Source organism: Entelurus aequoreus, linkage group LG13 (genome assembly GCF_033978785.1).
Source record: "Entelurus aequoreus isolate RoL-2023_Sb linkage group LG13, RoL_Eaeq_v1.1, whole genome shotgun sequence".
Taxonomy (NCBI): domain Eukaryota; kingdom Metazoa; phylum Chordata; class Actinopteri; order Syngnathiformes; family Syngnathidae; genus Entelurus; species Entelurus aequoreus.
Window position 1 is genome coordinate 70,160,911 of NC_084743.1, and position 19,831 is coordinate 70,180,741.

Below are 19,831 nucleotides of genomic sequence, written 5' to 3' on the forward strand. Positions count from 1 at the left end.
GGAAGTTTAGTGGCAAATTTAAAATGTCACTTTATAAGTTAACCCGGCCGTATTGGCATGTGTTATAATGTTAAGATTTCATCATTGATATATAAACTATCAGACTGCGTGGTCGGTAGTAGTGGGTTTCAGTAGGCCTTTAAGTAACTCGTCTCAGAGCATCAAGTGCAACAAATTCCCCCGACACTGGAGTCTTCATTGAGTACCCGTGAGTCAGTGAAAGTTGAGTCCTTGTCAGCCTGTGAGTCTGTGAATCTTGGCTCTTCCTCGTCAACCCATGAGCCAGTGAAACTCGGGTTGTGATTTAGGGCTATATAAATAAACATTGATTGATTGATTGATTGAGTATATGTAAAGTACCTGCCATGGGTCAGTGAAACTTGACCCATGAGTCAGTGAAACTCGAGTTTCCCCTCAATCTACCGTGAGTCAGTGAAACTTATGTCGTCCTCGAGCAGCTATAAGTCAGTGAAACTCGGGTCTTCGTCAACCTTTGAGTCAGGGAAACTCGGGTCTTCATTGAGTACCTGTGAGTCATTGAAACTAAAGTGTTCCTCAAGCATCTGTGACTTAGTAAGACTCAAGTCTTTTAACCTTTAATTAGTAAACCTCAAGTCTTTGTTGAGACCCCATTATTCAGTTAAACTCGAGTCTTCCTCAAGTTCATGTGAGTCAGTGAAACTGAAGTCTTAACAGCATAACTTCAGTCTTTGTCACCCTTAAGTTAGTGAAACTTGAGTCTCCCTCGATCACCTATGAGTCAGTAAAACTCAAAACTTTGTCAACCTGTGAGTCATTGAAACTTAAGTCTTTCTCAAGCATGTGCGACTTAGTAAGACTCAAGTCTTAGCTAACCTGTGAGTTAGTAAAACTCGAGTCTTTGTTGAGATCCCATGATTCAGTGAAACTCGAGTTTCCCCTCAATCTACCGTGAGTCAGTGAAACTTATGTCGTCCTCGAGCAGCTATAAGTCAGTGAAACTCGGGTCTTCGTCAACCTTTGAGTCAGGGAAACTCGGGTCTTCATTGAGTACCTGTGAGTCATTGAAACTAAAGTGTTCCTCAAGCATCTGCGACTTAGTAAGACTCAAGTCTTTTAACCTTTAATTAGTAAACCTCAAGTCTTTGTTGAGACCCCATGATTCAGTTAAACTCGAGTCTTCCTCAAGTTCATGTGAGTCAGTGAAACTGAAGTCTTAACAGCATAACTTCAGTCTTTTTCACCCTTAAGTTAGTGAAACTTGAGTCTCCCTCGATCACCTACGAGTCAGTAAAACTCAAAACGTTGTCAACCTGTGAGTCATTGAAACTTAAGTCTTTCTCAAGCATGTGTGACTTAGTAAGACTCAAGTCTTAGCTAACCTGTGAGTTAGTAAAACTCGAGTCTTTGTTGAGATCCCATGATTCAGTGAAACTCGAGTTTCCCCTCAATCTACCGTGAGTCAGTGAAACTTATGTCGTCCTCGAGCAGCTATAAGTCAGTGAAAGTCGGGTCTTTGTCAACCTTTGAGTCAGGGAAACTCGGGTCTTCATTGAGTACCTGTGAGTCATTGAAACTAAAGTGTTCCTCAAGCATCTGCGACTTAGTAAGACTCAAGTCTTTTAACCTTTAATTAGTAAACCTCAAGTCTTTGTTGAGACCCCATGATTCAGTTAAACTCGAGTCTTCCTCAAGTACATGTGAGTCAGTGAAACTGAAGTCTTAACAGCATAATTTCAGTCATTGTCACCCTTAAGTTAGTGAAACGTGAGTCTCCCTAGATCACCTATGAGTCAGTAAAACTCAAAACTTTGTCAACCTGTGAGTCATTGAAACTTAAGTCTTTCTCAAGCATGTGCGACTTAGTAAGACTCAAGTCTTAGCTAACCTGTGAGTTAGTAAAACTCGAGTCTTTGTTGAGATCCCATGATTCAGTGAAACTCGAGTCTTCCTCAAGTACATGTGAGTCAGTGAAACTGAAGTCTTAACAGCATAATTTCAGTCATTGTCACCCTTAAGTTAGTTAAACGTGAGTCTCCCTAGATCACCTATGACTCAGTAAAACTCAAAACTTTGTCAACCTGTGAATCTTTGAAACTTAAGTCTTCCTCAAGCATCTGCGACTTAGTAAGACTCAAGTCTTAGCTAACCTTTGAGTTAGTAAAACTTGAGTCTTTGTTGAGACCCCCATGATTCAGTTTTTAATTCGGTAGCGGTAGCAGGCAGCAGGGGTGTGTAAGAAAAAGAGTTACAGCTTGAGGACTCACAGATATCAGATTGTTTGCAAAATATATCAGACAACATAAGGAGGGTGAACAACGATTAAAGATCACAGAGTTTGGGATAACTGTCAGTTGTGTTGGTAGGTGGGTGGTGTCATTTTCCCCTAAAACTACGATGAAGTCATTTGAAAAGAAGCACAAAAATGTGCCCAGATGTAACACATATGCACGAACATAAAAAAAACGCCCTTTAGAGTCAAATTCTGCCCAAGTTATGGGAGCAACGGTTTACAAACATTAAAAATCCCCCAAACTAACTATATTCTTTTGTGTTTTCAAACTGTGCTGCAACGCTTCAGCTTGCCCCAAGTGGACACACGGCGCTAGCTGTTCGAAGGAATGTGACTGTGTTGGACAACATTCCACTGGCTGTGACCCAAAGACGGGGAGCTGTATCTGTAAGCCTGCATACCAAGGCCAACAATGTGAGAAAGGTATAAACCCGCAACAGCAAAATGGATCTGATTGTATTTATTTTGTTAGGCAGCAATATCAACCTCCTGGGAGAGAGGGTTCATTATGTCCACATGGTGAACACTCTCAGGTCTACCACCTGAACTCCCTGTCACCACTCGAGTGTCTAACGCAGGGGTCGGCAACCCAAAATGTTGCAAGAGCCATATTGGACCAAAAATACAAAAAACTAATCTGTCTGGAGCCGCAAAAAATGAAAAGTCTTATGTAAGTGTTATAATGAAGGCAACACATGATGTAAGTGTTTATATTAGCTATATTAGCCTACTATCAAAATGATTTTAAAAGTCATATACCTGTAAGTGTTATAATGAAGACAACACATGATGTAAGTGTCTATATTAATTATATTAGCCTACTATCAAAATGACTATGTGTCGCAGGCTGAAGCAAATCTTCGTTGACATAAATGTTGAAATGTATTATTTATTCTACACATTTTTACAACATTAGAAACCATTAGTAAGTCAGAGGCTACTCAGAAGGTGAGATAACTCCTGGAAATGACTGGCTTTTAATGACCAAAGGTATAGATGTGTGTGTCTAAGTTTAAGTAAACGGCTGGCTGTCTTCTTTTAATAGATTTATTACAATCTTTGGCAAGCTAGGTAACGTTCGCTGTGGTCTGGAACAACATGGCGCACAAACAACTATCTGAAATGTGTCATGAGACATGCAAAACTAAATTATATACAAAGAGGATACAATTAAATGAGCTCAAATATACCTACAAATGAGGCATAATGATGCAATATGTACATACAGCTAGCCTAAATAGCATGTTAGCATTGATTAGCTTGCAGTCATGCCCTGACCAAATATGCCTGATTAGCTCTCGAACAAGTCAATAACATCAACAAAGCTCACCTTTGTGCATTCACGCACAGCATGAAACTTTTGGTGGACAAAATGAGACAAAGGAGTGGACGATTTTACATGTAAACAAACTGTTGAGTCACACTATTGTGAGTTCAAGAACCGCCGAAATTAGTATGATAGAACAATTTTCTCCAAATACTCATATTAAACATATTAAACAGTGGGCTTTCTAACAATTGGGAAGGTTTGTGTCATGTTTGTTCTCAAACAAAAAACATACTAAAACAAAACAAATATTTTCCCCCCATCTTTTTCCATTTTCAATCCTTTTTATAAAAGTGCTCCAGGGAGCCACTAGGGCGGCACTAAAAAGCCGCATGCGGCTCGAGAGCCGCAGGTTGCTGACCCCCGGTCTAACGTAACCACACTTTATTTCTCGTGACGGCATTAAAAGCTGCATCAGATGAGAGCGAAACACAATTATTCCAGTTACAGTACAGCACTGTTATTGCTCCCCAGTAATTTAATGTGCATGTTTGTGTGTTCTAATGCAGAATGTGAGCCTGGCTTCTTTGGCGCTGGCTGCGAGCGGTCATGTGACTGCCCAGGTGGAGGGTCATGTGACCCCGGGACTGGCGAATGCAGCCTGAGATGTCCTGCAGGGCTTCATGGAGAGAGATGTCAACTGGGTGAGACAAACCAAAATATCGACAAATGTAAATATCGGCTTTGCAACATTTGGCACAGATGGCCCAGTTCATGTCTTTCATGAAAAGTTTCAAATAACAGGAGCATTGCTGGAGCAGATTTGCGTCATGTGATTGCGCCCTCATGTGGTCGTAAAGAGAATGATTGTAATGAACTGTACTTGCATGACATTGCATAATGTACTGAATGAAGCATGTGTCCGCAAGTGTGGTATATGTTTGCATACTTAACACTTGTGTAAATATGCGCCTATTCAGTACGTCAAGCTGTGGGTGTAAAAATAATTGGGTTTAAAATGTCATCCAGCAGGTTATGTACCTTGTAAATGTTTTGTTTAAGGTAACCTGTATTTCTTTTTGTGTGCGATAGAAAAGGTTTGCACTTTGATTCATAATTTGCGACGACAGGTGTCATTTGTTAGATCAATACCATAAATCTTTGCTATTTACTCTGCTGGTTTATAGAAAGTTCATCGCTCTGATTCAAATACTGATGATAGTTTGATACCAACGAGTACACATTTCTTTTGTGCAGTGTGTGGATCTGGTTCCTGGGGTCCAGGATGCAACAGTAGCTGCCAGTGCCAAGACAATTCTTTGGGCTGTGACCCTGTGACCGGTCAATGCGTGTGTGAGGCTGGCTATACTGGAGACAAATGTGAAGAAAGTAAGTTCATAAACAGATTTTCTATAGTTTGAGCACAAGCTTCAGCGACTGCTGCCCTCGTGTGGATTTGTTTCACCACTGCAGCCTTCATGTCTTTTTGTTTCTACATTTAAAACACTCCATTGGGGTCTACATAACATGTAATGATGGTTCTTTGGTCAAAATCTTGCATGGATTAGGTTTTACAGACCATCTCCAACGCCGTTTCATGGGCGATCCTATTTCCACGGCTTCACTTCGACTGCGTCTTCACCATACCATCTTTGTTGTTGTTTTTAGCGCCTCCAGTATACTGACAGATTATTTTCAAACTATACGTTAATGTCTAATAGAAATGGCAACAGCCGAGGATGCATGTGCATGTACGAGCCAGTCTGCCCCACAACAAGAGGATGGTGAAAAAGAAGGAGCTTATTGATTACAGCGCGGACTACAATGGCGGCCGCGCGCAGAGCACTTAGGGTATATTTACATCTCTTTCTCTTTCAGTCAGTTGGATTTGACGAGAACTGTTCGATTTCATGAATGTGCTTTGGTGCATGTAAATGACCTCAAGGCTGTTCTGTCTCTTGCCATTGATGGCGATTAATGTCAAGGGCCTTCATGTTCCTCGCAGCCAGATCTTTGAAACGGAGGCGTGGTCTCCCCTGATTCCTGCTTCCTTCTGATAACTGGGAGTATAGCAGTTGGCGTGGTAGTCGGTCGTGGTTCATTCGATGGACGTGACCCAGCCAGCGGAGGTTTTTCTCACTGAGTATGTCAGACATCGATAGAAGCCCAGTATGGCCCAGAATCTCATTGATGGTGACTTTGTCGATCCATTTGATGTTCATGATGAATCTCAGATGTCTCATCGTGTATGCATGGAGTTTTTTTTACTTGTCTGCGATAGACAGTACAGGTTTCGGCACCGTACAGTAGCGTTGACAGCACAATCGCACGGTACGACTTGCACTCTATGCAAATGTTGACAATGTTTTTCCATAATCGATCACGAAGCCTGCTGAAAGCATCACTGGCATTTATCATCCTTGACTGAATTCCATTCTCCATATGACTAGTGTCTGAGACGATGCTTCCCAGGTATTTGAAGTCTGTGCTGTGGACCAAAGGCTATTGATTTATGGTGATAGTCTGTGGGTTTGGAGGGGGATTGACCAGTTTCCTTGGTTGGTAGAGACACTTGGTCTTTTGAAGTTGATCTTTAGACAAAATTGAGTAGCCGCCCTGGCAAAACGTTTCTAAATGCCTTCCACAGTGTGATCAACCAGAGCACATTTATCTTCAAAAAGGAGCTCCCTCACGAGCTGTCGAGTGGTACGAGTCCTTAATTTAAAATGAGAGATCTTGAACAGGGCATATTTATACCATATATGGAGATAACCGCTGACGTCACAGGTATTCGTTTAAAGGAAGTATGTACACCAGTGATTACAATTGGTCCAGAAATGGTTGGTTACAGTAGTGACTACAAATAATGCATCTTTGTGCATCTATGCCTACACAGAGTGACAAGCAACAAAATGAAATGCTCTGACAGAAGGTATAGATCCACCTGTTGCAGTTCAACACAAATAATGTGATACACTGAGACAATTCAGTATTTTTATATCAACTTCTAAATACCATACTATTTTCTTGATATAAGGACAAATCTACTTTACAGCAAATCTACTTTGCGCTCAGACTACATATGTAAATGACACTTCTGGACAAAGTTGTGCCAAACAGTGCATAATCGAGCCTTTCCGGACCATATAAGTGCACAGTTACCATGGTTACCTTCTTTGAACACAACATAACTAGATTGTTATACTGAAGGCCCATAAAGTAGCTTATGTTTTCTCCATATTAAGGTGATATTACAAAGAAACATTACAAACTGTGCTAAATTGTTTGTTTGTTTCATGGAGGATAACAAACATGCTGGGTGGGGCATACATAAGACATACTTTAACACTTAGTTTAGACCAAAATATATGTAGAATATGCTAAAAAAGATGTATTAAAAGTGCATAATGGCGAAGGACGACTGTGTCATATTAAAACTAGTAGTGGCTTAAAACTTTTCCACAGTGCCAAATGCCAGTCGGCCATGGCACATTTTAAAAGCAACAATGCTAAGGAATACATTTGTAATGAAATATACAGTTTTATCCTGGCCCTGATAAGGAAAGGCTGTATGCAGTTTAAAAATGGATGATAAAACAATGTAATTATATTTTATTCCACCAGAGGGCACTGCAGATTAAGTTTTCTCGCATGTCCACCTCTGTTTCATGACACAGATGGTATAAAAAAAAAAGCATCACTTGCATGTAATATTATGTCCGAAGAAAAAACCTATTGCAAGACATTATAAATTAAATTACTTTATCATTTAACTTTTGTGGATTCATTTGAAGAGCAAACTGAACTGATAGAGACACCAGCTTTATTTTACATTATTAGAATGAAGATTTTTTGAGGCGGCCTCACGTTAGAACAACTTGTAAGATTTACTGTAATCGTACCACCGGGACCAAAGTACCATACCGCCTCTGCAGGACATGTTTCGCAATAAATCACGGCCGTGCCCCACTTGAGCAGAGCGTCTTGTCCCCTAGTCATAACAATCTAATGGTTTAGGCACAGACGTCACTCTGACTGGACCTCACTGCAGGAATAGAGCTATCAGTCTGTCCACATTCTGCTGTCTGGAGGCCCTTTTGGGGTGTTCAGTTTCCCTGCCTGATGGGCCTCTCACACTTCAGGGGACATCAGGAAAAAGCCTGATGTGCTGTGAGACGGACCAGAAGTGTTTAGTTTACCAGACTCAAAAAGGAAATAGGGCTATTCATGTCCACACCGTTACATTTATTAAATTAATGGAAATGTGTGCAAAACGGGAACCTAAGGGCCCTAAAATAAAGGAGCTGATCAGATCCCTCGGTGAGATGGCCCACCAAATTTTAGACCGGTCTGCATTACATTATTTACAGTAAATAAATCTATTATCGATGTTTACTAATCGACTTTACAATCGCCCATGTACGAATTGCGATGCATCTAAAAGATGGTTGTTTCCTCCACCTCGTTTCCACTCTTATTAAAAACTAGGGACGCTTCCGTTTCAAAACTTTAAGCAAGGTTCCTTGAACATACCACAGTTATGTGCTGTGAGAGGCAAAAGTGTAATTTAAACATAACTTGCTGCCACAAACAGATTTATCAAATTTGAATCTTTCTCCAATCAAAAAGTTGAATGCATAACTGTAATCTTTGATGACGTTATGACGTCTGTGTTGAGTGAACAGTGAAGTGTTCCATGCTGGGTTTGCTACTGTGAGAGGGAATAACTGATTTTACATTTTAGAAAGAATGCAAAATGGCCCAAATCCACATAAATCTAACGTCATTGCCTCACATACAAACAAACACTCAGCATGTTTACACGCACTAAAAAACTATATTTGATAATGTAAGGTCGAGATATGCTGATTCATGTAGGATTATCAATAGTGGATAATAACACATCATTATTATCATAATTATTAGTAGTACATCTACTGGGGGTTAAAATTCCCTGTCTTTAAAAACTAGTGAGGCATCTGTTTCGAACTTTAATCGAGGTTCCTTAAACGCACCACAAGTACAGGTGAAACTACTTTAAAAAAAAAAAAAATCATCTAAAAGTAAATTTTTTTCAGCATTTCAACTTTAAATGTAAAACTAATACATGATATAAACTCATTACATCCCAAGTGAAATATGTCAAGCTTTTTTTTATTTGTTATAATTTTGATGATTATGGTTTACAGATTTTGAAAAACCAACATTTTCAATTCATACTTTTCATAGGCTGTAAACCATAATCATCAAAATATTGGTCAATAAATAATAAGTCTTGGAATATCTTGAGTTGCATGTTATGAGCCTAAGTCATATATAAATTTCACCTTGTAAATCTAATTGCTGGAATAAACAAACCTGTGCACAATATTTTAATTTGTTGAGCTTCACCTGTATGTGCTATGAGACGCAAACGTGTAATTTAAACAAAAATTTGTCCGACGCGACCACAAATAGATTCATCATATTTTTACCTTTCTTTAATCACCTCGTCCTAGTTCCCAAATGTTGGCGCTGTGTGTGAATGCTTAAATGTGAGCTTTGGTGACGTTATGACGGCTTGTGTTAAGCGAACAGTAAAGTGTTCCACGCACGGACAGCAAAATCTGTTTAATCTTAACTTTTATGACATCGTCTTTAGTGACTGACGGATTTATGTGAAGTAAAAAACATCTTTACAAAAGCCCAGATAATGATTATGTGTGCCATGGGCCGGACCCAGTAAGAGTAGCAACAGGAAGTTCTATTCTATCTATTCTATTACTGTGGCCTGCTCTGTGTGGTCCTGCGTGTGGACCTACTTTATGGGCTGACAGCACTCTTTTCTTACACAAGCAGGGATCTGGAAATAATCCCCTTGTCTTAAAGAGCTCATTTAGCCCAGAGATGGAGTCTTTCAGGGATGACCATGTGTGTGGTAGTTGAGGACCCGATCCCCTGTGCCTACCTATAAACTAGGAAGGGAGGAAGTGGGACGACTCTAAACTTGCAAACAGCAGCAGACTTTGCAAAGACTTCTGTGGTTGATATGAAAACCAGTTGCCCCCTGCTGGTATAAATAAACCATCAAGTTGACCGCGTGCATACAGGACATACATCAGCAGAGTGTCTCCTGTGTGTTTCAGCATGTTGAGGTGATTATGTGGATATTAAAGGGGATCTTTAGCATCAAACGACATATTATACTTGAAGTATCACTGTGCTCTGTGCAAATATGTGCAGAACCCCCTCACACACTGCCTTTTTTCAATGACCGTTTGCAGAGCAGTGTCAATGTATAGTTAGATATTAAATAGTAGGGCAGATAACCAACTACAACTCCATTTAACTTTGCAGAGGGGTGGGTACGTAAACACCCTATTGAGATTTGGTGAGGATCAAGATAAAGATGAACCAGGAAGTACAGAATGAAGGGGATTGATATAGCCCCATTCGTCGCAGTTTACCTGACACGTGAAACGGGGACAAATTGGGGGATGCACTATTTCCTTTAGCCGCCAGACGGCAGTAGAGCGTTGAATATCTTACAATGGGTTTTGTGGCAATTCCAACTTTGACCACAGCGTCAGTTGCTAAGTAGAGTGGCGCTTTCTGTAATTTTCAGCAGACTGCATTGCAAAAGGATTAATCCCCCTATTCCTCTCACGTGAGATCCACACAGGAATATGAATCCCTTCCCTGCTATAGCTTAAGAATGAACTAAACCAGTAATTCTCAAACTGTGGTACGTGTACCAGTAGTGGTACACGGGCTCCATCTACTGGTACTCGAAAGAATCCCTTGATTAAAGTACAGTGTTTTATTTTTTATGTATTCAAACACAGTGTTACTGTTCAAACTGTGTGTACTGTCACAGTGGCAAAAAATATGACATATACTTATTAAATAAAACCTCTGCCTTATTTGTAACGAATACTTAGCCATACTAGGCTACTTTATCTGAATGTTGGTCATTATGGTCATACTTGGAGAGCCACTTTTTTGTCTGAGATAGTACTTGGTGGAAAAAAAAAGTTGGGAACCACACTCATGACTCTTAAAAAACATTTTAAAGTTCCGCCTTGGCAGAGGTCTGTATTCTACAATGTAGCATTATTTCATTAATATGGTCATCCATTACTAATACAACATATGTTTTGCTGTACATGGTGGTTGCATATTGTGCTAAAACAGTATATTTGTAAAGCAAAAAATACGAAGGCAATGATTTGTTTTGTTTTTTACAAAAATGTGCATGTTTTCTATTTTTTAACTACCAGTTCTGGCACCGTTTTAGCACCGGCACCACTTTAAAAGTATTGATTTGATACTATTATTGGTTAAAATGTAAATTATACCCATTCCTAATTGTAACGAATGCCGTAGAAGAGAGGAAAAACCTTTGAGAACGACAAAAAGTGAGTAAACAATATGAACAGCGTGTCTATGGATGTTCCCATTCATCCAGGTCATTGTCATCCCAGGGCATTCAACCGATCACAACTGGACTGTTTGGTCTGTCTCAGAGTACGTTTCACCTCTCATCCGATTATCCTTCAACAGTTCATGCTCATAGACTTAGATTGTTCAATTCTAGTCATATCTCAATCTAGATATGAATAGCACATTAACGTGTAGAACTACTTATTTACTTTCTTCTGTTGCTTCTTTTGGTCGTTTTTTTTGCTACATTGCGCAAGACAAAGCTTTGTACCGTAACCCCACAACAGTGTTTCCAACAGAACTGCTATCTATTTGTGGCATAGCTGGATTACACACATTTACATGTACAGTAGTACTTCAGTTTAGAAGTTTAATTTGTTGTGTGACGCAGCTCGTACTTTAAAAAACTTGCTTGCAAGACAGCATCGCCCAGTGAAATTAATTAATCCTCTTGGACATCCATAATGAAATAGCAGTTATGAAAATGGGAAGTTAATCAAATAGAGTCCTACCGTAAATAAAAATGGCGAACAGGTATTTTTAAAATTTTTTTTAATTTGAACTCTTTAAATGCCCATCCATCCATCCATCAATTATCTACCGCTTATTCCCTTAGGGGTCGCGGGAAGCGCTGTAGCCTATCTCAGCTGCATTCGGGCGGTAGGCGGGGTACACCCTGGACATTTATCTAAATATGACACTAAATATTCATAAATATTAGGGCTGTCAAATATTTGTTTTTTTTTAGATGAATCACGTTTTGGAATTTGGATTCGTCATGATTAACCACAGATGATTACTTGCTTGCATAATAGAAATTTGCTTAAGAAATATTTTTACACAAAAGCAATTTTATCGTCAGCATGTCATCAAGGAAAGTTTTTAAATGTTTTACCTGAATGCTTGTCATTTATTTGCACAAAAATTGGAAACAGTTTTATCTCAATTTTTTTTTAGGCTGTATTTTGGATTGAAATGTGCCAACAAGCACACCAGTCAAAGTCTCCCCACTAATTGCATTGATCTGATCACTGACCGTACAGTACTGTAGGGGTTAAGGTAAAATAACTTGTCCAAATAAATGGCATGATTAATCTAAGTCCATCCATCTATCCATTTTCCACCGCTTGTCACTCTCGGGGTCGCGGGGTTGGCTGGAGCCTATCCCAGCTGCACTCCGGCAGAAGGCAGGGTACACCCTGGACAAGTCGCCATCTCATCGCAGGGCCGATTAATCTCAGTGTTAAAGCAATTTTTTTTGGTGAATAATGATATAAGTTAACCCGTTAATTATGACAGCCCTAATAAATATCAATTATGAATTCAGTAGCCTTTGTACTAATCCTTAACTAATGAGCTTTTTAATAATGAGTATAACATTTATAACTGTGTTTATAAACAGCATACTAATGAGTATTAATGATGAAAATATGCTTTATAAATAATGTATTTACTAGTGCTTTATTAATTCTTAATGGTATCTACTCATTATATTGTGTTATCTTATATTTATACCTTCACCGCTCTAATCCAGACAATCCCAGGAGACATGTCACGCTTTTAAAAGCCTTTCCATTTTAGTCACCAAAAGTCTTCTCACTAAATTTATAGCTAGTTGCTTTTTTTGGGGAAAAAAAAGTATTTTGATGGTTTCGTGAGAAAAATACTTTACAAAATATTTAGTTGTTCCTACAGAACAAAAAAACTGCTTGTTGCCATGGTGGCAATAACTACAATATAATAAGCAGTACTTTTGCAACATTGTTACCACAGAGCTCATTTAGGATGACGACATACTCAGCAGGCCAGCTTTAACAACGTCACAGTTGAACCACTGCAGACGCGGGCCAAGACGTCATGCTGTCAGCGTGGGAGCAAAGTCATTGGCTTTGCCAGAAAGGAGGCATACTTCCCTCACAGTGAGGCCTCCAGTTGAAAAGAAATGGAGTTCATAGCATCAGAAGGAGGAGGAAATTATTTTTTTTAAATTGTGGACGGAACACCCTCTGTTCATGAAACCGCCAAAACTCGACATTTCTAAAGCGGCCCAATTTGTGGCTTCCTTTGGTTAAATGGTCTACTGCTATAGCGATAAATTAAATAACTTTTGGCTGCTGATATAATTGGGACACAAGCTATCCAAAATATCCTTAGGTTTTATGGTGTTCAACAGATATCATAATCGCACTTGAAGAGGCAAAATTTGCAAAAATCATTATTCGAACAGTATTTTAAAAATGAAATAATATTAATAGTGTTCCCTTAATTATTGTGGAAGTTATGTTGCAAACCACCCCTGTAAGGTGAATTTTATCATCCTTATATTCTTTCTCCCCCGCTTTATGGAGCACACCGAAGATTCATTGATCGTGTAATGGGAGCTAGTAGAGAGAATTTTAGTTTAGCAATGAGGGGGTGTACATTTTCCCTGATGGTAAGCAACATTCTCTTGGACTTAGAGTCCATGCCAGAAGCCTTGGAAGGCGCAGAACTTCTAGATGACATCGTAAGGATTAAAATGAAAACAAATATCCTAAGAAAAACACAAGATGAAGCATAGAGGATGCCTCAATATGGCTGAGTCAGTGAGAACAAAGTGCGCTGTGATTGGTAATTGGTCCGCCATCAGCCAATAGTGTGCTGTGGACGATGTCACATGGCCACGGCAGCTTCACTACTGAATATATTGGATGTAATATCAGATGGATGTTAAAATACATCCATCCATTTTCTAACGGTTGTCACTCTAGTTTGTAAAAATACCAAAATATAATTTTAAAAAAAATATTAAGCGCACTGGCACCATACTAAGTTAACTGCAAAGTACATAGCGGTGCTAAAAAAACCCAAATCATATCAGAATTGCCATTCTTATTTATCCTGATTCTATATTGTTTCATAATTTTCAAAAATTGAAAAAAAAAAGTTTTCAAGAATACATTTTTCAAAATATTTTTTTTGTAACCTTTACCTTGTTTTGAAAAGGTTTTGGTTTCATTTGTGTCCCAAATGATATATTGCCAAAATCGGTTTGAATCAAAAATTGTGTGAAATCGAGAATCGATTCGGAATTGAATTTTCACCCCAAGAACCCGAATCAAATTGTGAATTGTTGGAAGATTCACATACCTACTGTTTTGTTTGTAAAAATAAGTACATGTTGGACCAACTTAGTATTTTAGTGTGGAACTAAGAAAATGTATGTTCTGGAACCCACAACGTCTGTGTGAATCATTGTAGTACAGTATTTTTTGTACATTTTTTGTTCATTAGCATAAGTAATTAACAAATTAATTGAATGTCTTCAATTAGAGAAAGGTACCGTCACAGAATAAATATGTGCAGCAGGAGATGGATGGCCATGAAATCAATATATCTGTCTGGTTCCTCGAGTCCAGGTCATCTCAAATAATGGGGCAGGCCTCCCTGGAATGTTGCGGTGCGATGCCAGGGGGCGCGTGTGACCCTAGGGAACATACTTTATCAGTATCATGCTTCAAAATCCTGCTTTAGAAAGATGTGCACGACAAAATGTGCGCATTGTAGCCATTAATCCTGACTTCATTATTTTAATTTAAAAAAAATCAGCACAAATTGTTTTATTTATTTTCGTTTTGTAGGTTAACGTGTTTTACACATTAAGCTCCTGAGGCAATGATGCTGATCAATTTGAGTTGATTAATATTTCATGAGTTTATTTAATTTTAGTATTCAGTATCAAATAGTTGAAGTCGTTCAAAAAATGTTTGTAGTTTAAATAGGGAGTTGTTGTTTTTTATTTCAGGCACATTGATGCACTTTAAATCTTTTCTGTTACAGACTGACAAAAAGTGTTGATGCAGTTATTTGTTATAAGTTGATCTATATTTCTTTCTTTTTTGTTTTCTTTAATGTTAATAAGGATACATTGTTATGCAGAAGTAAGTATAACAATTTTATAAACCAATTATGCTACTTATAGTCACGGTAAAGAGTGTGGAGAGCAGAACATGTTTTCTTATTCCTAGGGGGACGTTATATAAACAATTAAGAAGCACTGCAATGGCATGTATAAGATACTTTTGAGTGCTTGTAAGAAGACAATGGTGTTTGCCACCGTGTATGGGGGTATGAAGTATTTCAAAACAAGTATGTGCAGAAGAACTTTTGCAGAATGAGTCATTGGAGGAGGTAACTAAACATGCCTATGGATGTTCTCTTCCATCCAGGTCATTGACGACAGCGTGGCAAAACAATCTGAGGGTTACTGGTTCAATCCCCACCTTCTACCATCCTAGACACGTCCGTTGTGTCCTTGAGCAAGACACTTCACCCTTGCTCCTGATGGGTCCTGGTTAGCGCCATGCATGGCAGCTCCCGCCATCAGTGTGTGAATGTGTGTGTGTGAATGGGAGAATGTGGAAATAGTGTCAAAGTGCTTTGAGTTCCATAGAAAGGTAGAAAAGTGCTATACAAGTACAACCCATTTACATTGTATTCTCAGGGCATTTATTTGATCGCAACTGGAATGTTCAGTTTGTCTTAGAAGACATTTCGCCTCTCATCTGAGTTTAAGAAGTGATTTTTAAGTTGTGATCCTATATATATACCTGCTCGACCACACGTAGAATGCAATTTCAGCTTGCTCACGTAAGTGACAGCAAGGCGTACTAACTCAGCAGCCACACATCTTACACTGACGGTACCAATACCCAGAATCCCATGCAGCCCTAACTCTTCCGCTCAACCAACGCACGGAGAGGGGGGGGTTGATATGTGGGGGGATTTGGTGGTAGCGGGGGTGTATAATGTAGACCGGAAGAGTTAGGGCTGCATGGGATTCTGGGTAATGGTTGTGTTGTGTTGTGTTTATGTTGTGTTACGGTGGGATGTTCTCCAGAAATGTGTTTTTCATTCTTTTTTGGTGTGGGTTCACAGTGTGGCGCATATTTGTAACGTAACATTGTTAAAGTTGTTTGATATGGCTACCGTCAGTGTAAGCTGTGTGGCTGATGGACTAAGTATGCTTTGCTGTCTCCTGTGTGTGCAAGTAATAACAACATGCAACATGTGGCTGGACTGGCACGCTGTATGTAAATGCTATAGAGGACAATTACTGCAGTGCAATTAGGGCACGCCCTTTATTTAGTAATTAGAGTGTAAACAGGATCATTTTTTCCCTGGGAGTAATCTATGAGGGACACTGAGATCCATAAATCTCCTGGGAAAATCGGGGGGGTCGGCATGTATGTAGCTGAGCCGCATCAGAGTGGTCAAGGAGCCGCGGGTTGCCGACCCCTGCACTAGGACAAAGAAAATTCATTAGTTCTGTTCTAGTAATGCTTACAGAGTTACGTTACGTCCTTGCAGTGTTCATCCACTTCCTAGGTTTTGGGTTGGTTCTGGATGGGAGACATGTGTTTACCAAACACTGTGTGTCATTCAACTTCACTCTTTAACAATCCTTCAGCTCGACAATGAGGAACAGATGCTTCCTTTGCAGCATGCAGCTTCTCCTTGCACCGGGCCACAGACTGTAACGTAGGCATGAGGGGGCACAGAAAGCTGGTTCTGTTTAGTTGTGTATTGGTGGAGGCCTGCAGACACAGCAGGTGCTCTAATTACCGTCTCTCTCACCCCGAAAAGGGAACGGCCTCCGAGCCGCCGCAGACTTTGATGTGGCCCAGATCCACCACACATGTGGGATGTGAGCTCAGAACACAGACATTGTCAATGAAGAGCATGCTTTGCTTTGCAATTTGACATTGATTATTTGACTATGTGGGAAAACAGTCTTCCCGTCTTCTGTTGCGAAGTTGCCAGTTGTAACCATTGGGATGTTTTAATCTCGGCCCACAGTGTGCCAGGACGGCTTTTACGGGCTCGCCTGCGGCCAGATGTGCGTGTGCAGTAATGGTGCCCGCTGCCACCACATCACAGGAGCCTGCCAATGCACCGCTGGCTGGGCAGGACCACACTGCATTTTAGGTAATAGAAGCTACCTCATTAAAACAGGGTGTGATGGTGTGCTGAACATCCTCTACTTAAACACAACTAAGATGTGTTTGTGGGCAATTATCCCCAGAATGAGACTTTGCTATTGACCTTTTCTTGGATGGGTAAGATTAGAGGAGCACACACAGTTTAATCAAGGTCCAATCTGCGTTCACACATGTGGTTTGCTATTCTGGGTCGCACAAAAAAATACAAATAAAAAGAGATTATTGGGTTCTACTAAAAATGTCCGTGTTTTAAAACATGTGCGAGAGTCTCGTCACTCATCTTTGTACTGACGTATGCATTGTCTTGCTGAAATAAGCAGGGGCGTCCACGGTAACGTTGCTTGGATGGCAACATATGTTGCTCCAAAACCTGTATGTACCTTTCAGCATTAATGGCGCCTTCACAGATGTGTAAGTTACCCATGTCTTGGGCACTAATACACTCCCATACCATCACAGATGCTGGCTTTTCAACTTTGCGCCTATAACAATCCAGATGGTTCTTTTCCTCTTTGGTCCGGAGGACACGATGTCCACAGTTTCCAAAAACAATTTGAAATGTGGACTCGTCAGACCACAGAACACTTTTCCACTTTGTATCAGTCCATTTTAGATGAGCTCAGGCCCAGCGAAGCAGACGGCGTTTCTGGGTGTTGTTGATAAACTGTTTTCGCCTTGCATAGGACAGTTTTAACTTGCACTTACAGATGTAGCGACCAACTGTAGTTACTGACAGTGGGTTTCTGAAGTGTTCCTGAGCCCATGTGGTGATATCCTTTACACACTGATGTCGCTTGTTGATGCAGTACAGCCTGAGGGATCGAAGGTCACGGGCTTAGCTGCTTACGTGCAGTGATTTCTCCAGATTCTCTGAACCCTTTGATGATATTACGGAGCGTAGATGGTGAAATCCCTAAATTCCTTGCAATAGCTGGTTGAGAAAGGTTTTTCTTAAACTGTTCAACAATTTGCTCACGCATTTGTAGACAAAGTGGTGACCCTCGCCCCATCCTTGTTTGTGAATGACTGAGCATTTCATGGAATCTACTTTTATACCCAATCATGGCACCCACCTGTTCCCTATTTGCCTGTTCACCTGTGGGATGTTCCAAATAAGTGTTTGATGAGCATTCCTCAACTTTATCAGTATTTATTGCCACCTTTCCCAACTTCTTTGTCACATGTTGCTGGCATCAAATTCTAAGTTAATGATTATTTGAAAAAAAAAAAAAGTTTATCGGTTTGAACATCAAATATGTTGTCTTTGTAGCATATTTAACTGAATATGGGTTGAAAATGACTTGCAAATCATTGTATTCCGTTTATATTTACATCCAACACAATTTCCCAACTCATATGGAAACGGGGTTTGCACATACATATACATACATGATTAATGCAATTAGTTTTTGGATTAATCACATTCTTAGTTTTGCACATTTGACTTTAGCTTCGGGCAGCATGGTGGTACAGGGGTTATTGCATGTGCCTTACAATACGAAGGTTCTGAGTTCAATCCCGGGCTCGGGATCTTTCTGTGTGGAGTTTGCATGTTCTCCCGGTGACTGCATGGATTCCCTCCCACTTCCAAAAACATGCACCTGGGGATAGGTTGATTGGCAACACTAAATTGGCCCTAGTGTGTGAATGTGAGTGTGAATGTTGTCTGTCTATCTATGTTGGCCTTGCGATGAGGTGGCGACTTGTCCAGGGTGTACCCCACCTTCCGCCCGAATGCAGCTGAGAGACCCCGAAAGGGACAAGCGGTAGAAAATGGATGATTTTGCGACACATCTAAAAGAAACCTAAACAAAGGACCCCCCTTGACAGAAATGTATATTTTAGCCAGCTTTTCAACTGTACCTCATTAGTTTGCACAGGTGTACACTAACGTTCCATCTAAGATGCGCGCCTGTGCAATTGCGTACTGCTCACGCATGCTCGGTGCACAGCAAATCTATGCCGCGCACAACTTAAAATCCAATCTGAACTTCAAACAAAAGAAAAACTATTTGTTCTGTAGGCTTTAACAATGCAACTTTGTGGGTGATAGTGACAACAAGCAGCCCTAACAGATAAAACAACACACACTCATGGCACTTAGCCACTGGTGCATTTAAGGCCGCACAAAAAGTTGGACAACTCAAACACTACAAACATTGTAAATGCCAGGTCCTTACACTATGATTTGTCAGTCAGATGTGTGCTTATCCCACTGTCATTTATTATTCATGTTAATTTATGGATATTAATCAGGAAATGCTGTTAGTAGATTACAGAAATGCTAATAAAAAAATATATTTTACAGACAGAAAGGTACAGGAATGTACATTTTATCTTTTTTGATTGATTCAGACTTTTATTAGTAGGTTGCACAGTGAAGTACATATTCCGTACAATTGACCACTAAATGGTAACACCCGAATAAGTTTTTCAACTTGTTTAAGTCGGGGTCCACTTAAATTGATTCATGATACAGATATATACTATCATATATACTATCATCATAATACAGTCATCACACAAGATAATCACATTGAATTATTTACATTATTTACAATCAGGGGTGTGGAGGGAGGGGGTGGGGGTGGGGGGGGGGGTATGGACATCAAGTAGTGGACATAGAGAGAGAGAGAGAGAGAGAGATCAGAAGGCATAAGAAAAAGAAAAAGTATCTGCATTTGATTGTTTACATTTGATTATTAGCAATCCGGGGAGGGTGTTAGTTTAGGGTTGTAGCTGCCTGGAGGTGAACTTTTATTGCGGTTTTGAAGGAGGATAGAGATGCCCTTTCTTTTATACCTGTTGGGAGCGCATTCCACATTGATGTGGCATAGAAAGAGAATGAGTTAAGACCTTTGTTAGTTCGGAATCTGGGTTTAACGTGGT

General features: G+C 39.9%; 1 pseudogene; it reads left to right on the forward strand.

Moving 5' to 3' along the window:
• LOC133663043 (multiple epidermal growth factor-like domains protein 6) overlaps positions 1 to 19,831 on the forward strand; it is a 142,350-nt pseudogene that overhangs the window by 88,742 nt on the left and 33,777 nt on the right.